This window comes from Haliotis cracherodii, unplaced genomic scaffold, assembly GCF_022045235.1.
Source record: "Haliotis cracherodii isolate W230 unplaced genomic scaffold, xgHalCrac1.p SCAF_14, whole genome shotgun sequence".
Classification (NCBI taxonomy): Eukaryota; Metazoa; Mollusca; class Gastropoda; order Lepetellida; family Haliotidae; genus Haliotis; species Haliotis cracherodii.
Window position 1 is genome coordinate 2,497,615 of NW_027266269.1, and position 26,959 is coordinate 2,524,573.

The 26,959-nt window shown below is 39.9% G+C and overlaps 1 protein-coding gene across 1 annotated transcript in view; it reads left to right on the top strand.

The window, feature by feature from the left end:
• LOC139460911 (multiple epidermal growth factor-like domains protein 6) overlaps positions 1 to 26,959 on the top strand; it is an 85,067-nt gene that overhangs the window by 21,913 nt on the left and 36,195 nt on the right. The gene's annotated exons all lie outside the window — the stretch shown is intronic.

Below are 26,959 nucleotides of genomic sequence, written 5' to 3' on the forward strand. Positions count from 1 at the left end.
ACTGAAATGCAGAAAGACAAAATTACAGCAGAAACTAGACCATCGCGAAAGTATAGGTGCTCTTAAAATGTTCACAGAAACTTTGAAAAGAATACAAATAAAAGTAGATATAACCTAAAATGTCATGACACACAAAGAAGTTGCAGCTAAAAAAGGACGAGTCACGTCTAACCCCGACGTTATTCTGCAGCAGAATACATCAATCGCCACCGCCATATCCCACATCTACAGCTGTAACCCTCGTATACAAACATATCTCAAAGGACCCAGCTGTAGCCTACATCTTCACAACCACATCTCACAACTTTCCAGCTTTTATCTATTGTCATGTGCACTCCTTCGCAGCTCTACCTCCCACTGCAACCACCGTAATCCACACCATCCACCACTTTACGTTACTTTCCACCTTATCCACATCTTACCAGGTCTAGCCAACATCACCCCCGCTATACTCCACATCATCACAACCCTCAATACTTTCCACCGTATCCACATCTTACCAGGTCTAGCAAACATCATCACCGCCATACTCCACATCATCACAACCCTATCCCCTCACAATAGCTCACACCTTATCAGCTCTAATGCTCGCCTCCCCTGCCGCATCCCCGACCTTACCAACTTTGGACCAAACCAACCACCGCCAAACATCACACCTTTCAATCTCTAATCCTTAGTTGTCATATCCACACCTTCCCACCTTTTGCTCACACATCCACTGCAATATCCCACGACCACACAGGTCCAGCCCTCGCATCCTCCGCCATATCCCACACCTACCAGAATGTAATTGTTCTTACCTACCCCACATTTCGTGCCCTACTTAAAACCTGCTCACCACTCGCCAGACACAACACTTTATCAGCTGTAGCTTAAATGTCAACCGCAAAACCCCATGCCTTCCAATATGTATCACCCCCACCCCTACCCCCATATACCACGCCTTATCAGCTGTTACCCTTCCCAGTTCTGGCAACCCTCAATCCTACACCTACAAAGCTCCAACCCACATCTTCATTGCCATAATTCCAACCCTACGAACTGTAATCCCTGTCTGGTCCAGATTCGATTATTTACAGACCGCCGTCATATAGCTGGAATATTGCTGAGTGAGGCGTTAAATAACAAACAAACAAAGGAACAAACAGTTAAAGGATGGTATGATCTGTTTCAACATTTAATTTGGAAACCTATAAACGTATAGGCTGTGTTCTCCACATGCCGCTTGCGCTCGTCTGTATATCGTGACATGTTGATCACAGAAACATTTGCATTAAGATATCACACACATACACAAAAAAAAAGAAAAATAACTGAACAGATTTATGAAAATGTAGTTCTTAAACCTACCCCTCTGCCTTTTAGATTTATTACTCCCCTAATGCCTTTCACCTACCAGTCCCCCATCTGTTAGAACTACCCCTCACCCTATCACTCTGATCACCCTTATGTCTTAGACCAACCGCTCCCCTTCTTTATGAAGATACTACTCTCCCAAGTTCCTAGATCTGCAACTCCCCTTGTCTTTTAGGCCTACCACTCCCGTGTATCTAAGATATAGCCCTCTCATTTCACAAACATTTCTAAAATCCCACATCTCTTAGACCTACCGCTATCCTTATTTCTTAGACCTATCACTCGCCTTATCACACAGATTTCCGACTCATATACTGCACAAATCTGCAATTATCCTATATCTGAGACCTACTGTTACATCCATCTCATGGCCTACTCATTCCCCACTAACTTAAACCTGCAACTCCCCCAACTCAAAAACCTGTAACTATCCTATCTCTTTGACCTACCACTTCCACGATATACTAGACCTAACGCTCCCCCTATCTCTGAAGGCTACCAATCCCTTTTTTTCTTAAAACTGTCATTTTCGCTATCTCTTAGACACCACTCCCAATTCTCCCACATTCCGATTAATGTTCACATGTAAAATCTTTGGAGGGTTAACATTCAAATTTGTACAGAAAATATGTGTTGTCAGATTTTGAATGATGATGTGACAATAGCGACCTCGCCCATGGCAAAACATGATGGAATGATGTAAAATGATTTAAGCTATTGAACCTTCTTAATCGCGGGGAAAGTTGCATTGGTCTATGTGTTTTGATAAAAGTATTGGAAAGTTGCATAAAACATCTTGATACATGTATGAAAACAAACCATCAGCTCTTGTTGTTTTCAGATGAAAACGCGAGGTATGTCCGCGTTGTAATAGTGGCGTCATCGCTGTTTACAGTATTTTGCGTCTTGGTGACAGGTTTTACAGCTTTCATCATGTGTTTGAATAAAAAACGGTGAGTATGTAATATTTCATTTTGCTAATGATATCTACAAATGACAGTGTGTCTAATCAATTTAAAATCAAAATCATCATTTGAAACTCACCAGGAACACATTTTGCTCTCTTCGTTTGGTCACGATTCTGTTTGGTTTTTTTCAACACGTATTGCACCTACTACTTCCAAACCACAGATCATGGATTCTTGTCTCGTTACATAAATTTTGATGTAAATCTTTACGATAATGACTATCTCATAGAATAGTGCTGGTTGTGTGACATAATTCCTTACATGTTTGGCTTACTAGAATGTATTCAGTGTACGATGACTACAATAAACATATTAAATTTATTCTAAGAAAGCAAGTAAATAATTGGAGAACTATAACTATAGCCAACATGCATCTTTTAAACAAATACGAGAGATGATATCAACATAAATGCGCATTAGCAAGACAATAAAAAACAAAACGAATTGTAGGTCCCAGGAGTACATCATGCCTACCCAGGACATGCATTTGTCACCAGAGGCCATTGGTGTTCCAGTATATGATGAGGTTGATGAAGCAAAGATGTATGATGCACTCACTGATGAGGGACAACAGGCCTCTGGAGCCGGCTATGTGGAGCTGAGGTCGGATGCACATGCCTAGAATATGATGTGATTGATGTGCACTCACTGCCAGTTGTTCTGGACATGATGTGATAGATATATATCAACCATCCAGATGACCTGGCTACAAGGAAGTGAAATTACTTTTACGGGGGCAAAACACAAAATGAAGAAGTAGCTGAAGTGTGGTATAAATACGAGATGACGGTATAGAGGAATAGCAATAAATACACGTTTACTTATGTGTTTGTGCATACCAAGCATAGATGTCAATTATGGAATTGAAACTGTGCTCAGTTGTGAACTATACATAATGCTTGTGTGTATGCCTCTTGTCTCTCTGATATGCTGCACATAAAAAAAAATGAATTGATATGCTTCTCTCCGTTCGTGAACTGCTCATTCAATGTCTGTAAGCTTCATTCATGAACGTTCTTTACTGCTTGTGTTATGAATTTCTCAGTATGCACTTGTAACAAATATGAAGAGCACTTGGTGAAATTGAATTACCTCTCCTTTTGTTAGAAAGATAATTCTTCCAAAGAAAACTGTGAAGCCACAGGCCCATTGCATGCAGCATTTCTGGAGTTTGTTAATTGTATTGCTGACCAACATAGCATGGTAAATAGACATCAACACATTTGGTATAACATCAGTGTTAACCAATTAACCAATGACATTTTTTCGGTTATTTGGATGAACTTAATTTATACTTTTAAATATATAATTCTTAGTTCCATATTACCTGCAGATGATCTGCAATATAAATACATTATTGATGTACATAGGTTACACAATCTTAATTATTTGTGTATTTTCCTATGTCTTTTTTTTTTAAAGTATCTTTGTCATAGACAAATAAATTGATTTGAAACTGTCCTAGCTTTACTGTGTTTTTAATCAAATCTATACATAATGACGCATCCCAGCTAGCAGGCCATCATCAGCCCTGCATCGGCCCAACGTTGGCTACACCATCGGCCCAACGTAGGCAAACTGCATCGGTTCGATGAAGTTTTGCTCATCGGATCAACATCAGCCCAACGTCGGCAAACTTCATCGGCCCTGCATCGGGAATGCACCGGCCCAGCATTGGCCCAAGGTCAGCAAACATCGTAGGGCCGATGAAGTTTTGCTCATCGGATCGACATCGGCCAAGCATTGTAAATAATTATCTGGCCACCATCGGCCAGACATAGGCAAAGGTTATCGAATCAGCATCGGGTGGACATCGGCCCAACGTCGACAATAATCAACGGCACAGCATTAGGTTGACATTGGCCTGACAGTAATTACAGGTTTAGAATCAGCCTTGTCTGACTTCATCACCCTTTCTCTTCTTCGCCCATTTACAATGGCATGTTCAGTATTTTCATCTTTCATTATATTTGATGGCAGTTTTTGATTTTCTTCAAAATAAATAGATTCAGTGTGAAACAAATGGCTAACAATTTGCAATAATCATTTAGAATTATTGATATCTTCAAAAATAGTCAAAAACATCCAAACTTAAATTGTTAATGTTATGTTGTTTTTTTCATCTGCCACTGTCTTAAATAGGCTGATGTCATCTTAAGTAGTTGCCTGCAGAAATCATTACTGACAACATCTCATCTTAATATGCCACAATAGACCTTTTCCAAGTGTAGTGTTGGGGTACATAAAACTAAACAGTTCTAAAAGCTGCAGTTAGCTCTGATGATAAAGTTACAAAGATAAAAGGTAAAACTGAAAAAAATACTGAAAAAAAATACAAAATTGTTAAAAAATAATTTTTTTTTATCATAGTTAATACTTTGAAAACCAACTGTCAGTAATATGAATACTTCTAGCTGAACAAAACAATCAAAATGCTTACACTTGTTACAGTACTATTTTTTATGTACCCTTATACATGTGTAGTTAATACTTATTGTTAAACACAAAGAGCAAAATAGAATAATGAGCCTTATTATTAATTACAAGAAAACAGTGTTACTTCCTGCAACAAGACGGATGTGAAACTTATATTCTCAAATCCAAATTTAAAACTCAGTCTAAACATATACCCCTCATATTGGCCTGCAAAATTCCATTTATGTGGCGTCAAGTTCGTTTGCGAGACAAACTTTTTTCCCCATACCATCAAGTTAAAAAAGCATGAAGCAAAGGCCATAACTTCATACAAAATATGTTCTTAAAACCATCTTTTGGAGTTTGTATCTTAGATAAGAACGGACAGTTTCATGTATTAACTTCAGTAGTGTCCAAGAGAACCGGGCAGTATATGTACCAAGTTCAAAAACAAAGGACTCATAACCCTGTGAAAAATGTGTTGTCAACACCAACTTTTTTTATTTCTTTGTTCTGTTACAATTCAGCACTTTTGTTTGCAGATTCTCTATCTACACCTCTGTTTTTCAGTACGCGTTTTCCTTGTGCCATTTCTAAGCCTTGCTCCTGGAACTCGAATCCATTATTTTACACCGGTCACCATGTACTTGTCAGTGGCTTGTAAGAGCCCAGCTGCAGGCTTCTTCCTCACCTTCTGTTTACAAATGATTGCAAAACATGTCAGTGTGCATATTATAAGTCATTGCATGCACTCTCACATATACAAGTAATGGACTTCGCGAGTGTGTCAAAACAAGTTATTGATAACATAATGGAATAATAGAATAAGCAATACCCTGTTCACGTGCACCACCTTACATCTGTGAGTATATTATTATTTTAAGCCTTGACACCTGTTAATATATATAGGGTTCACTCAAGGAATCTTCTGACATGGGCTCTTTATGTGACAATTTCATATATTCCCTAGTTACACCCGCACTTGCCCATACAGCACAGTGTTAAAATGCCCCATTGTATTTGAAAATGTGGGCCTTTTTCCAAATGTAAGGGCTAAAAGCAGAAGGCCCCACCCTAAAAGTATTGGAATCACAGTAAGTAAATTGATAAATTTATAATATGTGTAAATAAATAAATTGAATTATGTGTAATTATATATGCAAATAACATAACAACTCCCAATATTGGATGGTATAGGTCCCTAATCTGTTTCTTATGTCAATACAAAATATTTTATAACTGACATAGCACCCTATTTATTTAGCCCAATAAACATCCCAAATAACCACATGATAACCCCCCTCCCCCAATCTTGCTGGAGAACAGTTTTAGGTGTGCAATCTCTCTTGTATGTCCATCAAAAGTAAGTCAGCATGAAATTCCATTTGGAAGATTACCATATTAAGTGTCAGGGGCCCTTGATAGGGCAAACATGATATTAATATATGCTTATAAATATTTCAATCAGAAACATGTATCGGGTGGTTTGGTTTGTTGTTTAATCCCTCACTCAGTAATATTCCAGCTATATGACGGCGGTCTGTAAATAATCGAGTCTGGACAACACAATCCAGTGATTTACATAATGAGCATCGATCCAGGCAATTGGGATCGATGACATGCATCAACCAAGTCAGCGAGTCTGACCACCCGATCCCTTTAGTTGCCTTTTATGACAAGCATAGTCGCCTTTTACGGCAAGCATGGGTTGCTGAAGACCTAATCTATCAGATCTCCAATATGTATAAAACTTGGAGTAAATTTCCCATACTTAATACATGAAAATAAATATAATCCACTCACCAGTGCTCTCTCAGTTGCTAGATTTTGGAAAAGCTGCTGAGAGTTCAATCAGCTCATCCATGTTTGCCAACAGGCAATGGCTGAACACCTGTTTTTCTGAAATGGAATTTTAAGACTATTATGTATTAAGTTTGTGTAGCAGCAGTGAGCACTTAGCTATGATGATGATGATGATGTCAAGAGGTCGAGGGGAATATTGCTCAAAACATAAAAGTAACATTTAAATAAAGCTTTGGCCATACATTAGTTTATATTCTTAGTTTAGTGAGAAATTTTGAAATACAGTAAACGACGAGCACACGTTTAACAAGCTGAAGGATGAAACGAACTGTCTTTTTGGGTCACATCAATTTTGTGTGGAAATATTGTACACATGCTTGTTATGAGCTACTGTTATAACGAACTAGAATTAAGGTCCCTTTGAGTTCGTTATAGACGTAGTTTACTGTATACTTCTTACTCTTGTGGCAAGCAGCCTAAGTCAAGATTTCATGGAAATATGTTCAAATGATATGAAAGTGTCAGACGGAAGCAAAATTAAAACGGGTGAATTGGTTTATATTTCTCCTGTCAGGCTTCACATACAGGAATATAAAACTTTGGTCAGTCTGAAAAGAAACAGCTGACAAACAGAGTGGAAACCTAATACTTGATGTTGTAATCTTCTTTTGATACAATAGGAAGGAAACTGGAACTTGTGCGGAGTTCCGCCGAGTGTATAATGACTCCTGTCACATAATATAATACTAAACAGCAAAGTAAACACAAGTTTTATTGGAAACACATTGAGGCTTTAAATATAAATGAATCTATTCATTTTTAATTAATTATCCGATAGGTCAAGTGGTTGTTAACAACTTTGAGAACATGTTATTGTGTGAATGCTAAAGGTAATGCTCAATATGACAAGCGTCTTGAAGCCACATTAACGCGTATGACATTCCGGAGAAGCCTCATTTAGTTGGGGGCGGTCGTGCAGTCTAGTGGTTAAAGTGTTCCCTCGTCACGCCGAAGACCAGGGTTTGATTCCCGACATCGGTAAAATTGTGAAGGTCATTTCTAATGTTCCCCGCCCCGATATTGCTGGAATACTGCTAAAACTGGCGTGAACCCATACTCATGCACGCACTCATTCAGTTCATGTGTAGTCCGTGGAGCCTGGTGCCACTACTGTACCAAAGCAGCTTCAAGTTGATGTCCAATGTCATCCTAGGCATGTTTTAATGGAGACAGAGAAGACCATGTCATGACTCAGAGATTCCATGCAAACCCTAGCTGTGTGGGGACAGGCGTTATCCTTGCAGAACATTGAAGTCATATATTGATGGATGATGTGTAGCCTAGGCTGTGTGATGAAAACTAAATCCACCCACACCATGAAACTATATCCTCATCATCAATTGGAACGCACCAGTCAGCATAATGCTAGTTTCGACGTTTCCATACACGCATGCTTCCATCTACATTCATCTGAGACGATTTGACGTCACTGGGTACGTCGCCAACGTTATTGTTGTAAGTACGACTAAAGGCGTTGCTGGCAGTGCTAAATATTATGTATGGGCCAACATAAGCGCATCGAAACTGGACTTAACCTTGGACAGTCGCAGTTTTCGGTAACGCACAACACTTAGACGTGATTTACATTTGTGTAACTTTACACGTGCAACATTTGCAAAAGGATATGACACTGCTGCATTTCTGCAATATGTTCACATTGCAGTGTCTTATCTACCATAACCTACAATTTCGTTTCTTTTGCTGTTCAGTTTACAGAAGACTACGTTTGAAAATAACAAGCTTTTAATGAACTGATGGATATAGCGAACTTTATCTTTAGTCCCAGCCATATGCTATATATATGCTGTAAGTAAGCTCATAACAAACTTCGGTTTGACTTCGTTATTACCGCAGTTTACCTAATATATATATATATATATATATATATATATATACAGAGAGAGAGAGAGAGAGAGAGAGAGAGAGAGAGAGAGAGAGAGGGAGAGGGATAGAGAGAGATCTATAAAAATAACATCATCATATATATTACACTACAAATGGGGGCGGTCGGGTAGCCTTATGGTTATAGCGTTCGCTCGTCACGCCGAAGACCCGGGTTCTATTCCCGACATGGGTACAATGTGTGAAGCCCATTTCAGGTGCCCTCCACCGTGATATTGCTGGAATATTGCTAAAAGCGGCGTGAAACCATACTCACTCAATCACTACACTACAAATGATGATTCTAACTCTGCAGTTAACTTGATGCATATGATGTCAGCAACAGTTAATAGTTGAACGATATTTCCCCCTCGACTGTACTAAACTACCTGCCATACCGAGAGTATTACTAACTGTGTTACATCTAATTTCAATAGTGTTGTAAGAATGTGCCTGGTATATTTTGGGGAAAATTGTGAGCCACAAATTGCGAGAAAGTTTGAAACTAATGTTATTCATATATGTTAATACATATCACATGATATTTCCCTTCCCCTTTGCTTCTGTATAATGCATGATGTGTGCAGTTGTGATAGGTCAATACCAGTTACCAACATCGGAGAAATGACTTTATTATGCTGATTATTAGTATGTGCCTGATTGAACATTTATGATGTAGGCACCACAACAGATTCTGACAGAAGGAAGAGAATAGTTAGATTTATTTATAGATTTTATTTCTATAAAGCCCTGTCGACATCCTCAATTTTGTGATAAAAAATGTGCCCGAAGAAACAGTTAATTTGTTTAGGCAGCCTCGCATCGTTAGCTCAATGCGATTGACATCAAGTCCAAGTCTTGTATTGACGCTGTTCGAGGTCTCTGTTAACTGTGATTCTATCTTAGCCATGAAAACTATCTCCCGTTGTATTGTAGCCTGACGACATCTGTTTTTATCCACTCTTCGATTTAAATAATGCTGTGAGGTAAAAGTCCAAATCTACAACTGCTCTGATATTGGTGAAACTGTAGTACTCGAAACACAACCGAAACATGTACAGGTCGGCTGTGCTGAGACGTCTCACACACACCATAAAAATTACAGTTGGTCCTACTGGTGACTTGTCGCAATTGTGAGACACATTTAACATATACAGTAATTTCACTCCTGCACGAAGCAGGCAGTATGTGTGTGGGGGTTAGGAGGTGCGGGTGTAGAGAAAGGTGCTGATGTATTGGTGGGGATGTACCTAAGAAGAGATGGAAAGGAACGGATGTGGACATAGGCAATGGAGACGTGGAGAATGTGTGTGTGTGTGTGTGTGTGTGTGTGTGTGTGTGAGTGTGTGTGTGTGTGTGAGTGTGTGTGTGTGTGTGTGTGTGTGTGTGTGTGTGTGTGTGTGTGTGTGTGTGTGTGTGTGTGTGTGAGAGAGAGAGAGAGAGAGAGAGAGAGAGAGAGAGAGAGAGAGAGTACGCGCATGTGTATCATTTGGAGGGGGAGGGGGTAGCGGCGGTGCGGATTAAGTGATGAGGAGACATAGGGTAGACACTGGCGGGTGCAGATGAGCAGATAGAGAGGTGAAAATGGGTGAGGGGGATTTATGGGTGTACATACATGATTATGCAGGTGGGCGAAATGGAGTGTGCGGTATGGAGGTAGGGCTGTGCGGATATATTAATGAGGAAGTGAAAGGGATAGGAAAGAAGTCGGATATATCTGATTCATTTTGCGACACGAATGACACATATAGTGAGTTCAATGACATTGACATGGGTTCATACATAGATGGTTAATATCTACCAACATTTGGCGTCTATAACATGTCACGTGAGGGTCACGAGGAAACGGAAATTGTTTGCAATATTTCGCCTTCACCAGGCCTCACTTGTATCTCTGCCCGAACTGTGTTACAAGGACATTGGTTGAAGTTGTTTGTAATGTGTGTATGAAATGCCATGGCCCAACGTAGCTGAATAAGTTCAGACATCACTTTCAATAGAACTTACTTCGGACTGTTACGGTAACACGAAAATGTGATTCACCTTGTAAAAGCATATTACTATATGAATCAAAATATATACCCACAAAACATGAAGTAATTAAAGTATTGTCACTGCGTTTCATGTGATATGATTCACATGGTATGAACATGCATATTATCTGTTTAGTAAGTATTGTGACAAGTCACTTGAAACAAGTTACATTCATCCCCATTGATGAATGTCATGTACTGTTTCCCTATTATTTTCCTGCTGTAATACGCATGACTATTTATGCGACAGTTATGTAAAGATTTCTGTGTTAACGTTTGTATTTCACATTGGAAATAACCTCTTACAAAATGACCACTGAGCTTTCCTCGCGTGTTGTAACTGAAATAATACACTGTTAAACCAAAGTCGCTCACTCAGCTAAACATTCACACGGTATAACCATCAACATTTGAGTCAATATTTATCGTTTCCGTAAGGTATAAAGAACACGTGCATTTTGAAAAACATGACATCCCAGAAAATAAATTTATTTTACATACACAACAGGTACATCTTAATCATTGAATGCATTTTTTATATTACATTATACACGTTTAATAAAACAACTCTATATGTATACTGTGTCATTATTATTACATACATAGTCATATTCACGTCCCAGCTGTGCTAAAACGACCTGTTTGTTTGACCTCCTTGTGTACACGCCGTGTGTTGACAGTGACTGACTGCGGGTAGACGGCATGCACGAAGTCACCAACACACAACATAGGCTGAACAAGGAAATATTTGTCAAGTTTGTGTTATCGTAAATTCATTTTTTACAAAGTATTCATGGACAAAATGTTCCGCCTCATATCTCTGTCATTCATCACATACAATTCATGACAACTGACATTATATTAACTTGACTTCATCCACTCAGGATATAATCAGCCTGAATCTACGACTGCTTTCATAAAGGTAGATTAGTGGAGAAGTGATATCTACAACAGAAACCTGTAGAGCTCAATTATGATGCGGTGTCCTACACACAACATAACACATACAAACTACTTAATTTGCTTCCGGGTCCTACTTTCACTCTGTGAAGATGCACATATATATGTACAAAGAGCTCCAACAACTGACGGGGCTGCCCACTCGGTAATTCTCGGGGAAACGCGGTACGCATATGTTGAGGTGACACTTTGCAGCTGTGATACTTACAACGTATGCAGCAATCTTACTCCTACACGTAGCAGGAAATATGTGTGTTGAGGTCAGGGTGTGTGGGTGTGGAGATGGGATGTGTTGGTGTGGAGATGGAAAAGTGCATGCGTGTTGATGAAAACATGTGTGTGTGTGTGCGTGCGTGCGTGCGTGCGTGCGTGCGTGCGTGCGTGCGTGCGTGCGCGCGTGCTCAAGCGTGTATGGTGTGCATAAGTGCATGTGTGTAATTTGTGTTTTTCTGTTTTGTCTTTTTGCTTTTTGTTTGTTTGTGTTTTTGTATGTTTTGTTTCTTTTCGTTGTTGATGCCTTCGTCTGTTGTTGGTTTGCTTGCGTTTTGTTTTTGTTCTTTTTCAGGGTGTAGAGAGACGTGAGTATTCGAGGTGGGGCTCTTGGCTGTAGTGATGAGTAAGTGCAGGGAGGTGGATGTCTAAGGATGAGATATGGCAGGTGTTATGTTGTGAAGGTATAGTGTAGTATATCTACGTTTGATGGGTACGAATGTCTATGTTTGTCATCATCCTTGTAATGTAGGCACCATGCCTGTAACCGTGTGTTTCACCGAGGTAAACGTGTACAACTTGCGTCACCATGAAGCTGGCAATCCTAACAACGACGTTCTATAATGGGACGACATTAACACATTTGCATACATGTTTCTATTCCCTTGGTGATACCACCCATCGGTGTGCATCAGTCAATCTTACAATATCTGTCAAGTAGGACACACATAGTTGTCTCCCATTACACAGTCAGTTAGCGTGTGGCATACCAGTCACATGGGTGTAGACCTCAGCCTGTCAGATTGTCACCATGAAGCTGTCAATCAACGATACAACTGAACTAGTGCAGGTTACTATGTGCCGGGCTCACTTGACAGAACCACCCAGACACGTGACTGATTTGATTCAAGGCAAGAAAACAGGTCATTTTTAGTTTAAGGCATATATATGCACATTACTCAGGAGTCAGAGTGTTTGAATTTACAAACTTGCCTTCCTCCTATCCCCACAGTCACGCGGTTTCACTGTTACATAACAACGGCGTTCTATAATGGGACGACATTCACATATTTAAATACGTGTTTTTCTTTCCTCGATGAAACCACCCATTGGTGTGTGTCAGTCAGTCTTACAAGACCTGTCAAGTAGGACATACATAGTTGTCTCCCATTACACCCTCAGTTTGCATGTGGCGTGGCATACCAGTACATGTTGGTCTAACACTCAGCCTGAAGTCGGTGTTCAGATCAATACAGAAGCGCGTGCAGTATGATATCGGTGATGGGTGGGTTTGGGAGTTTCTGTGGCTTAGGGTTGCCTGATGTTTTAACGACCCACCCATATTCTAGGTATACGACCCGCACTAGTACAAATCAACCGTGAGCCAGACAAATCAGTGATTGATATTATGAGCAGCGATGCACGCAATCAATGTATGATGACATTCAAGTGTAAACCACTCATTACGATTTAAGGAATATGTTTATATAGAAAACGTACAAATTTACGCTTCTTAACTCGTGGGATATGTGATTCTTTGATCTGTGACTTTGATATATTGATCGTTTTATCAGCAATTTGGTGCTTTGTATTCTTTTCATCCTCAGTTTTAATGTAATGTGTTTTTGTCAGTTGTGTCACGGATAAATAACTACATCTTTACTTGAAACATATTGTGAGTCATCCCCATCACTACAGGTCATCCTCATCAATGTGAGTCATCCTCATCAATGTGAGCCATCCCCATCACAGTGAGTCATCCTCATCCCTGTGAGCCATCCTCATCACTGTGAGTCATCCCCATCACTGTGAGTCATCCCCATCACTGTGAGTCGTCCCAATCACTGTGAGTCATCCCAATCACTGTGAGTCATCCCCATCACTGTGAGTCATCCCCATCACCGTGAGTCATCCCCATCACTGTGAGTCATCCTCATCACTGTGAATCATCCCCATCAATGTGAGTCATCCTCATCAGTGTGAGTCATCCTCATCACTGTGAGTATTCCTCATCACTGTGAGTCATCCCCATCAATGTGAGTCATCCTCATCAATGTGAGTCATCCCCATCACTGTAAGTCATCCCAATAACTGTGAGTCATCCCCATCAATATGAGTCATCCCCGTCAATGTGAGTCATCCTCATCACTGTGAGTCATCCTCACCTTGGTATACCTTAATACATTTTCCAATATCACGTGGTTCAAGCTGTGTTGTCTCTAACACTTGATATACCAGGCCGCAATAAACGGTTGCAACATGTGTACCAGTATAATTATGAAATTTGATATTCTGTGGGAGGCCAAATAACACTGTTTTGCCAGTGTCTCTTTGCTTTTTTGTGTGATCTGTGTGAAAAAATAGGGAATAGTCGGAAAGCAGGAGAGGTTCGATTCATATCCAGGGCAATCTTTCAGCTCATCGATACATCAACGAAATTCTACTCAACAAATATTTCCAATTTCAGCCAACGGCAACGGTGTTTTCCAGCAAAACAGCGCTCGACCGCATACAACACGGATCACAAGAGCCTGTCTACACACAACGTTCATGTTCTCCCTGGCCCTCCAGATCCCCGGATTTGAACACCATAGATCACCTGTGGGATGAATTGGATAGACGGCTACGCCGACGTCAACCACAACACCAGACGTTGCACCTGTTGACTTTTGCGTTGCAGGATGAGTGGGCAACCTTTTCCCAGGATGTGATTCACATACTCGTCTCTTCCATGGGCATAAGATGTCAGGCCGCTATAGATTCCAACATACGTGTTATTGATGGTAGCTGATTTCACCATTGGACTTTTCCTATGTACCGATAACTGAGATGACTACAATCACCAAGTATTCGCTCATCAACGTTTTCAATACCTTGTACGGTTCCTCGTAAAATTGCGTTTTCCTACCGCATACAAATCTGGCTTTGTGTTTCTTTTTTTGAGCAGTACATATACTTTTTAGCTATAGTTGTATACAAATAATGATAATGAAAGAATTGTAAATACATTACAACCGGTAGTGAAAGATGACAGTAGATGTGATGACCGCCACCGACCTTGAAGGACGATGGGGGCACGTCTTGAAATTTCAATGTTGACGTTTTGTGGATCAGTAGTAGATACAGCCATGATTCATTCACTCTACCGTGAATATTGCGTATGATTCTAGTGGCAATTCGAGGCAGTCTGTTCTATGTCTCTTGCAGCACCTGGCCAAGTTCATCTCACGTAGTCGGCGGCCTCTTACTATCGTATACCAGACGTGTTCAACTGGAAAAAAGTCTGGGCTCATTGTTGGTCATGGTATTCTAAGGATGTTGTGCTGCTGATTCGTGAGCTCTGTCGTTGTTGCCCTGAAGACAAAACGTCCACACACACGTCTTGCAAATGGGACAACGCAGTACTGTCCATTGAACATTCCTTGCACAATATGGGGCTTGGTCAGTCAAAGTGATGGCACTCGACATAATAACCGATCCGTCAAATCTGTCTTGATGTCTCGAGTCGACATTACAAACTGGTGTCACATACTCCTGACACATTCGTCCATTTTCCTTCTCCAAAATACACCATATACACAATCTGTACTATTCCATATGTGCATGCACTCATATCCGACAAAACAGCTGATCAAGTGCACAGCCTTGCAGGAACTGTCGCACATCTGTCCTGTCGCCATTCCACAGACACGGAAGGAGAATCGAAGCCGGGTTTTCGGTGTAACAAGAGAACAATATAACCACAAGGCTACCCCATCGCCCCTTGAGTAATGTACATGAGCTTATCGGAAATTGTTATAAGTAAATTGTACTGCAGTATTTGTGATCCATTAAGGAATAGTAATAAATGTTCATTCTCACAGGTTACATGTACACATGGACATTAATTAAGCACCAAAATCCGATTCCCAAAACACATATACCTTATGGATTACTTTGGCTGCCAGGTGGAAGCTATAGACCTTCCTTTGTTACATTGACCCAGGCACTGCATCTTGAAGGACAGGTGATCAACGTTTTGAACATAAAACCTTTGATCAGCAGCATGAAGAGGTGCCTGGTGAATGTCATCCGTCAGATGGACACATTCTGATTGCCGAAGCAGTGGTGATTCCTTGGTTGACAATAATCGTTTGCACTATGACAGACCGATTTGTGTTGTTGGCTTTGTTTTGTTTTGGGGCGTTATTGAAATGACTATTTATTTAGATTTATCCAAAGGTCAATTGTCTTATTTTGTGTTTATTTTTCTGTTCCGTAGTATTGAGAAGAAAGTGCATTTTAAAACGTTACAAGCACAGCAAAGGGATCCACTGAGAGAATCGGACTGGCATTCTGTAAAGTCACCAGGTTTGCAATTACAGATGCGACAAGGGATTTACTGGACGGTGGAGGGGTTGGGTATTAATTTTTTATACTACATGTTATAATGTATGATAATGTTGTCATAAATAAAATAGTGTTATTCTGACGTCACAAGAATCATGACACCATAACGTTTACAATAATACATTTACCTGCAGGTTTGTAGGATTACTGCATACACCATATTTTCCACAAGTAATTATAAGTATATTACATCATGCAGGCCCAACTAACTTTTAGTTCACTCTGACCTGATGTCGCTATTCATACAGGACGATACGATGCTTATATATCATGCGACACCTGCGACGCAGTATTGATGTGTTACATTTGCAAAATAGACTTCACTGCTGAGCAACAGGATACCTTGATGTCTAGGGTTAAAACAGGGAAAGCTAGTACCTGAGGAATTGAAGGTGAAAGCTGTTTTCTCCATGTCGAAATAGGGGGACATAACTTGAATTCATCGAGAAGTTTGGTGTAAACGTGGAACCAGCTGTCGACTCTATATAATTCTGGTGAGTAAAACGTCGAACGCCCGACATACACGTTCAGTGCTTGTTTGAAGATGTATGACAAACTGTAGGATTTGTGGAACAACAAGTCTTGAATGTACCTGTAACAATTAAGACTGTATCCAGCTTGTCTACGATCAAAAGGATTTGTGTTTTGCTACTGACACAGCTTTATTGGTCAAAATGGCTGAAATGGCTGGCTGGCGGGTTTGTCCAGCTAACTTTTGTCATGTCAGTTTCCACGTTACAGTTCCGGGAGCAATTCTGAAACAAATCATTCCTTTAATAATTGTTCCCTGTTGATTCCCAAATTGAAACAATATGTTTACCCAGTAATTTGTACATAAAATAACTTAGTGTGAATCCAACAAACAACCAACAAGTGGTATACAAATGTATTACAAAAACATCTAGGTTTACAAAACAATACAACACAATTACATTGGAGTACAGTACACAATGGAGTGGTAGTACAATATTCAATGACAGTATATGATTAATTGCAATGGTGAGTATCAAATATGAAATACAGTGGGGATAGCTAAAGTCAGTGATTATATATATACATATTCACCTGGTGACGACAGCAGTCAGGCTTCCGAGATGGGCCAAAACATGGGATCAGGGATGATGAGTGATCACACGAAAGCTGGTCCTGATGTAAGATACGTAAGACGGTCTTGTCCCCTTAAACACATTCTAACTAGCTACTGGATATTTCTACATAGTGCCCTTTCCAGTCGTGCAGCACTAGAATATTACGTAATGTTCCACATCAGTCCACGGTATACTGGAAGTTTACATATGAAACTTGCATCTAAATATAGTAACTTCCTTAAAAATTCTAACATTAAATAGTGCTACATTTCTAACAACAAATCACTGTCCAGACACAATGTCATTGACGTCTACCGAATATCAACAGAAAGAATGTAACACAGTTGCAATCACTGTACATCAATAAAGCACTGCCACATAACATACTGTATATCCATCATATTGGAAAATGTCGGGGAAAAATTGAGAAAAGAGATAAGAAATCGAATCCAATATGGCCGCCTCAAAGCGACTTTGTCGGGCATTTTGAACGACAGATATGATATGGTTATCCAGAGACCATTTGTAGAGAGCTATATTGATTTGCAGCTTCAGAGGAGGTGATTTTGTAACACATGTATAGTGCTGAAAATGAACTTGGAAAACATCACATCTAGCTGGCATATGATAATCCTGAAATGTTCTGCTTTTAATAGTTGTTGCAGTAACGGAAACTATGTCTTGAATCAATTAACTTTGAATGATCTGCCCTCATAAGGTTAAGCATTCACGTTTTGGATGATCATGGTATACTTAATTGTGTGGTTTTATGCACACATCTACAAGACCGGAGTATTTTACTGACTTTGCTTGGTGATTCATCATATATAAACATGCAAATACTCAAATATATATTTATATTTGGGCATACAAACATTGTGTCTGGTTAACCGACTAACTAGTACTTGGTTGATATTCACCATATCAAACATTTTCGTGATAAATGTTCTCAAAATGACATATAATTGTAATGGTATGTTCTTCGTGTGATACAAAGTAGGACACACACATATATAAATTTGATATAATTCATAGAACATTATTTAACGTTTATATTGTATAACATGTGGACGTTTTCTTCAGTTAACTGTAAATGTTAATGCCGAAATATGCCCCTCCTTCCTAATCTACACTGCTTTTAGTGTGTCTGAAAAATCTTAAACATATTACAGTCGTGCCTCGTTTATACGGACAAACGAATTTCCGTATAACTGAAACCAGCTTCTTACTGGAAGAGTTACTTCCCTTCAATTATGCAACTCATGACAAAATTCCTTATACATATTGTTTTTATTAATTTCGGCGAAATCGTGTGTGAAGCGATCGGAAGATCGCACAACTCACCGTTATTAACAGCAACCACGGTCAGAATACCGCTATTGACGCCTTGAAACGAACTTTAGTTGACAGAGAATGGATACATATATCATAAATGACATACTTTGACTCGTTAAAAGTCATATTTGTTTTTGTTTGACGATTCTATGTCAACATGAAATTCTCACGATCACGCGATCACGTGCGCGTGAGCCTTGGCGGTGACTGGTCAGACTGGTTCCATGTAAAAAATAATACCCGAGAATAGCGATCAGCTGCTTCGCTTAGGATTATTATTATTTTAAATATGTTTAGTAAAGGCTGCATATAATTAAGAAAATAATGGAATATACACCTGATAAAAAAAATAGTTTCAGATACAATTGTCGATCCTTGCATTTAAAATCCTATAAAGTTATATCATTGGGTGTGTCTTTACCTAATCACCGGTCGATTCCAAGAAAACGTGTGTACAGCTGATTGCTGTTTCCGGCTTAGTTTACGAGAAAATACACTAGGTAATCCCTAGATATAAAACAGTGCCTCGTAATGTTCTCGTAATACGTAATAAAGTTCAACTTTGACCTCTGACCTCCACAGACGCCATATTTATCGAAGGGGATTACATGTACAATAAACAAGCTCGTCTCAAACGTAACTCAGTGTCAATTGTTTAATTGACTTCTCACGAATCAAAGATATTACCACCAGCGGAAGTGTACTGTCCGGATAAGTGAGACAATGTTGAGTGCATTTCAGTGTTTTGTGTATGAAAATGACCGTCCGGTTCCGGAAACTGAATTTCCGGATATACGGGTAAATTTATATAGTAATTATTTCGTTTTGAATGAAAATCGTCCGGGAACCATGGTTTCCGGATATCTGAAGTCTGTATAAGCGGGGCACGACTGTATGTGCATGCTCCATGTTATTGTGTCGCTGGGCACAGTTCGTCAGATCGTAAACTGAGTTTTACGCCTTGAGTAAGGGATGCTTTACTGGGAAACCAGGTCGACATGTCAGCTTGACAATGTTGATATGTTATCACTAAACGAGTGCTGCACAGTCAAATGCAACTAATCAATATAGCCTACACGTATATGTATGTCTCTGTTGACGCAGCTGGCTCCCTCCAGCATTGACAAGTGATGATGACAAACATTTTACTTAACATGTCAGTAGGGCTTTTCCTCCTGGTTGGCAGTTGATAACGCTGGCCAATATCTTCCTCTCGACTTTCACAATACCCATAATCAACCTGACATGCAATCTACGTATACATCAACACTGTTACGTCTGATTAATCGACACCGTGACATGCGAATCAAATCGAAACTCGAAAACAGCTCCACGTGGTACATCATCAATCTGTTTATTCTCAATACTAAAAGGCATTTGAATATACATAGTTTGTGCACACAACTTACTTTCTCTTTTTAACAGGGCATTGCAAATCTACATTAATTACAAACATTTATCTTCTTTTGAATGAACACAATAGTCCCGTTATAGGTGTATTTTTATCACGCCATTATATGTAACACATATACAAAATAGTGATATTCGCCATCAACTGAATTTGAATTACATTGCGTACACAATCTCTTATTTTTGGGTAAGTATGTGCCTCCTTAGTTTAACAATTAATCTATTGTCATTGTTCCGGGGCGGTCGGGTAGCCTAGTGGTTAAAGCGTCGTTCGTCACGCCGAAGACACGGGTTAGCTTATCGACATGGGTACAATGTGTGAAGCCCATTTATGGTGTCCCCCGCCGTGATATTGCTGGAATATTGCTAAAAGCGGCGTAAAACCATACTCACTCACTCATAGCGATGTTCCACATTTTCACAGGTTCACAGCCGTTATATAGCTTTCCGTTGGGAACATATAACAAATATACTTAAACGAGGGTATCACATTGACGGACAAAGTGAACCCCAATAATTCATTATTTCTGAACTTAATTATCTACATTTGTGCATACTGGACGTACATTTGTGCGTCGCGTAAAGCCATGTAAGTGAACGAATACATACAACAATACATCTGGACGTTATGTTATTAATACAGAGCATTGATCATATTGACAGGCATAATAAATCATGCATTATGAAGTGATGTGTTTATGTACAAATACGTGTACAAAAAGTATCCATCTTCAGTCCATTGACACAAGATTAAATACAAGACTGGTCAAGTGATTGTTACTTTTGAAGAAATTCGTTTTGCGCATCAGAGTTCAACGAATCCTTCTTAAAAGAAACACCGGCCTTGTGAGAATATGATCCAGTTACGCTTTCCTTCCAATCATCGTTATTGGCCCTGTCTCACTACAACGTATAGCAGTAACATATAGGAGTAAGTGAGTGAGTAGGGGTTAACGCCACTTTTAACAATATTCCTCTTATATCGCGGCGTGTCAGCGTAATGTGGGAGGAAAGCCCGAAGCGATGCAGGTCTCAGACGTTTACCACTTCGGTGAAACCCACGTGCACGGGTATGGTACTGTCAAACCTAGAAACATAATCGGGGCGAACCGGGATTCGAATCAACAATCATAGGCTTCTGGCGTGCCTAAGGGACGCAACTCTGCACAGCAAATCGCGGCGCCTTGGACGACTGGGCCACCCGTGCCCCCAGTAACGTATGGCGACTTATGAGCATTTTTGCCGACAACGTTGAAACACGCTTGGGATAAGGGATAAGTTGTATTGCGTAAAAAGCACGCTGGTATACGTTATAGTATGGTCAAACTTTTCTCATACGCTGGGCATACGCTGGCCAGCAGTTGAACACGCCAGACACACGCTGGAAATACGTTTTTATATGCTGTCATAAGTTATGTATAAGCTATGTATATGCTGCTAATGCTTTAGACATGGGCTACATATACGGTGAGCTTGTTATGTATACGCTATGGATACGCCACAATCATGGTTTTTCGATGAAATGACAGCGTACAAACTGCCCTTTTCCCGCTAAGTGCCAGTTTCTCTAAAACGTTGTAGTGTGACAGAGTCATATCTGCGCATTATAAACTCTAAGGGGATTAAGGACGAAGGATGTCACAGAGCTATATAGTGATGCTTTCATCATGACTGAGAGCAAAACTAAAAACGTTAGAAATGTAACAGAAACCATATCAAAGAAAGTATGCACACAGTTTTATATAGTTCTCTTGAAACTACTGATTTCTAAAATGCGTTCTTCGACCCTTTCCTTGCCATTGGATATTCTCGTGGCATATATGCTGGTTTATAAAAAAAGAACCAAATATATCTTACAATGAAAACAATCACCTGTGGTGGAAACTCTTCCAATTATAGAGTTAGTACAGTTTTAATAGATGATAATGCAGTGTAAGCGTACTTAAATCATCGCCTGTTCATAAGCATGTCACGATGAGACCAGATGCAGTACTGGCAACTTGACAGACCAACACTCTTAACTCTGCATATTCTATGAATTGTTACATGTATATACCTCATGTACCAATGTTACATTCATGTCTACTGAATTACAATGAAAACATTTTAAAAAAAAGAAATAAATAAAGAAAACTCTGCATAGTTAGTGAGGGTCACACTGCTACTTGTCCATTCCTTATATTAGGTGCCTAAAGGCTGATATATATATATACTCAAGAGGACGTTGATAATAATACTTTTCATGATGGTGGATTTGTGAGTGTGCAATTGTATCAATATTTCGCTTGAACCAATGTTTGTATCTAGTACATACATTTAATGAGTGTCATTACTGACTTCACATCTAGAACATTGACATAAAATATGCTTGTGCTATGCACGTCTTCTAGGCATCTTTTCACAACATACTGCTTGTTCTTCTCAGCGCTATGGAGTAACCTAATGCATGGACAGATGTTTCTAAGCTTTGTACCGAGACGTTCCAGCACTAATGACGACAGCGCCAGGAGCTGTGATGTTTTCTTAATGAAATGATATACTGCGTAGAATATGATTCATGGCTATGTGTCATAGTTGTCCTCTTGAACTGGAAACTGGGTCATTGCTAGTGTTGAAGGGAAAGGCAAGTTTATTGCTGTGCATGTGTGACAACAGGTGTATGACACCTTCAGCTGGTAATGTTATTCCCGTGGAAAGCATGCATACCTAAATTGTAATGAACATACGGGTTACTGATTAGATTCGTTCGTGGACATAAATTGGTGTCCATACGCTGGAGTAAACTAACAATGTTGAACTAGTATCATGTATTAATGGCTTGTATTAATTATAGTCGATAGACAGACAGACAAACATAGTTTGAGGCGAAATCGCACATGTTCAGACGAGTCCAAAATCGAATACACAGACAATAATAATCAAAGTTAAAGGAATATTGTCGGGTGCTGTGATGAGGTGGCGATTAGTGGGAATGGTTAAGGGGAATACATGTGCAACAGACACGTGAGAATATTGCGAGAAATGCTCAAATTATGTGACTGATAACAATGGTTATTTCTCACTATGCCGAAACTCACAAGCTGGAATGCATTTCCCTAAGTATGACAAGTAGTAGTCGTGCATGTGTCAGTTTGACTATGCACATGGCTACATCTCTATCTTCAAAGGTTCTGGATAATTGTCATAAGTACAGATGCTGGACCCCTCCCCTTCCCCCTTTCGTCACCCCAAACATAAAGTGTTCTAATAATACATCTATTCACAATCTGCTATGACGCTGCACATGACTCGTTTACAAATCATCACCACTTGCTCGTATGCGTTCTGTTTCAGCTATTGTAGGTATGCAATATGTAGAGGATTTTTAAATCTTACATAAAGGCATATCCAATATTCATTAGCAAATAGCGAGGACTTTTCTCTGTATCCTGTAAAATGATATTTAATCCCTTTTAAAATGTTTGAAAGATTAACAAAGCTTACTAAGTAAACTTGTTAATTGTTATTCATAGTCAACGCTAATGCTGTCAGGAACTTAAGAGTCTTGTTCTAAAAAACAGAATGCTGGAAATCCTGTACAAATCAAGCGGAATTACACCCGCTGAGATGATCTCATCCCTGAACTAAAATATATATATACTCACACGCAAAAGAAACGCAAGTGGTTTTAAGCAAATAGGTAACAAACACGGAACCACAAATTGAGTTTTAGCATGTATTGAAGCCTGATGGGGTTATCAATATTTTTGGTTGCATTTTGGAAGCCCCGAGTAAAAACGCAACATAAAACACAATCGCCAAAGCGCACCATTTCAATGAATATGTGGTTATCATGTACCAATTTCTCAGGAAATCGAAAATGCACGACTTGTCACGAACTGTAGTGGGTATAAAACTGTGGCCGATTCTTAGACCTACCAGTCCAAACTCACATTCAGAGAAACCAGGCTATCGGATGTTTGGAAGCTGGAGAGTCTGTCCAAGATGTTGCCTATCATTTCAACCTTAACATAACTACAATTTACCGTCTCCTGCATCGATACAATGCTACACAGACCACAGATGACCTTCCTCAGAGCGGTCGTCCTAGGATCACCACACCTCGACAAGATCGGCAGATTACCCGTCAACACCAGCAACATCCGTTCCTAACTGCAAGTGAAAGTGCTCGACAGACCATAGGAACACATAATCGACACATTAGCCGGGACACTGATCCGACGTCTCCGTTCCAACAACCTCAGATCCCGCCGACCAGCACGTCGTCCTGTTCTCCAACCACGGCATCGACAAGCACGACTCCAGTGGTCACAGGGTCATCACAGTTGGCGTCATCGTGAGTGGAGGCGTGTCATATTATCTGATGAAAGTCGCATTTGTGTCTCCCATGCAGACGGAAGGGTCAGAATTTGGCGGCGTCAAGGTGATTGTTTTGCTGACAGAAACGTTGTGGAAAGGGATCTATGGGGTGGACCTAGCATCATGATATGGGCAGGGATTAGACTTAATACGAGACTTGGACCCATGTGCTTTCTGAATGTTTGTCAAGGTCGGGGACACGGCGTCACTGCTCAACGGCATATCGACCAAGTGATCAGACCCCACATTGTTCCATTTTTTGCACAACATCAACAACACATTTTTGAGCAGGACAACGCTCGTCCTCATGTTGCCAGAGCTACCATGGCCTTTCTGCACTGGAGATGTGTGGCAGTGATCAATGCTAATGGTGGTCACACCAGGTATTGACTGACATTTTGGGTATTGACCCGAAACTGTGTAAGCCATTAAACTGTCTTCAGTCATTTTTTTTGTCAGTCTTGCCCTATTAGTATTTCTTGTCTTTACTGTTGAAAATAAATAACATGTATACTGCATACTCGACTTCTTTTGCGTGTGAGTATATGACAAATCAAAAGCTAAGCATTTGTTCTATCACATTCACAGTAAGCAAGGTACAAGGACATAAATGAAAACAAATAAAACCAATTCAAACAAATAAATCCTCTTATTTTCAAGTATCGATACGAGTAATAGCTGGTTAAACACAAAAGGCACAAACCGACTGGTCAGTCTAATTATATCAGAACACATCCTGGCGATATACGAAAATGTACTTTGAGTAGGAACCCTTACCGTTAGTCATGTCGCAACAGTGCAGTGTCTTTATCATAAATTAAATTAAATTAAATTAAATTAAATTAAATTAAATTAAATTAAATTAAATTAAATTACATAGAGTGAGTGAGTGAGTATGGTTTTAGGGCGCTTTTAACAATATTCCATCAATATCACGGCGGGGGACACAAGAAATGGGCTTCACACATTGTACTCATGTTGGGATTCGGACCCGGGTCTTCAGCAATATGGGCGAACGCTTTAACCACAAGGCTACATGACCGCCCCCTAAAATACATAGACTTGATATGATATGATATGATATGATATGATATGATATGATATGATATGATATGATATGATATGATATGATATGATATGATATGATATGATATGATATGATATGATATGATATAAAGGACCATTAATGTCTGGAACAAAAGATGGCATGTCGAGGCTATTGATACAGAATAAAATTGAATTGCATGAAAGTAACTTAGAAAGTAAATATATAAATAATGAGTGAAATATTAAGTTTATTTAAGCGAGCTTTGATATTCCTAATTTAATATATGCGGATAATGAGACACACGGGTTCTTGCTCTTGTATTATCTCTAAATAATCAGAGTGCATGACTTATTTTCACACTATGAAGGACCCTAAAGAACATCGTATTGATACGAGGGGTGTTCAATAAAGATTTCCCCTGACCCAGTTCCGATGGACCTAGTGGAATGAAACTTGGCATAGGTATTAGTCAGTGTCCACAAAGTAGCCACCAAGAGTTACACAATTCTCCCATCGTTTTATGCAACTATGGATACCTCGCTTGTAAAAGCCCTCATTTTGTGTCTCAAAACAGGACTTGACTTCAGAAATCAGTGTTTCATCATCTGTGAAATGTTTTCCCTTCAAAAATGACTTCATGGTTGGAAAGAGGTGGAAGTCAGATGGTGAAAGGTCAGGAGAGTAAGGAGGATGTGGAAGGATTTCCTACCCACAGGGCCGCGCTTATGTCTGGGCAACATGAAGGTTGTGTACTGGAGCATTGTCTTGCAGGAGACGGACACCCTTGGTCAGCATGCCACGCCTCTTAAGCTTGATAGCGTTCCGCAATTTCCGCGGCAGTGAAGCACAATACGCTCCTGTAATTGTGGTACCCTTTGGCGAGAAATCCATCATCACTACTCCGTGCTGGTCCCAAAACACCGTGAGCATGACCTTGCCTGCAGAGGGTTGGACACGTGCCTTATTTTGGGGTGGTGACTCCACATGCTTCAATTGCATCGACTGAACTTTAGTCTCAGGATCATAGTGATGGACCTATGTTTCATCCTGTGTGATAAGTCTGTCAAAAAAGTCTGCCTTTTTTTTGGGGGGGGCACATGTCCAAAACATCCTTAGAGCAATTGACTCGTTCCTGCTTTTGGAAAGGTGTGAACAACTTGGGAATCCATCGTGCAGACACCTTATGCATGTTCAAATTGTCATGGATGATATTTCCACAGGCCCTACACTGATCTTGACATCTTGTGCTAACTGGCGAACAGTTATACGTCGGTCTGCCCAAATGGCGGTCTCCACTTGATGGTTAGTGTCCTCATCAATGGCTGAATGGGGGCGACAAGGAATGGCAGCTGTTTCCACAGATGTCCGACCACACTTGAACTGGTGATGCCTGTGTTTAACAACGTCATATGATGGGGCATCTTCCCCATAAGTTGCTTTCATTTAATCGAAAGTATCTTTTGGTGTGCGACCTTTAAAATATAAAAACCTAATCACTGCTCGGTATTCTACTGGCTCCATTGTCACACCCTACTCGATCATAACAGTTGTAAAAGTGGTAAGATTAATAGTTCGGTGCTACAAATTTAGACATGACACATAGATACATGTATCATTACACATGTGAAATTTATACTAAATATG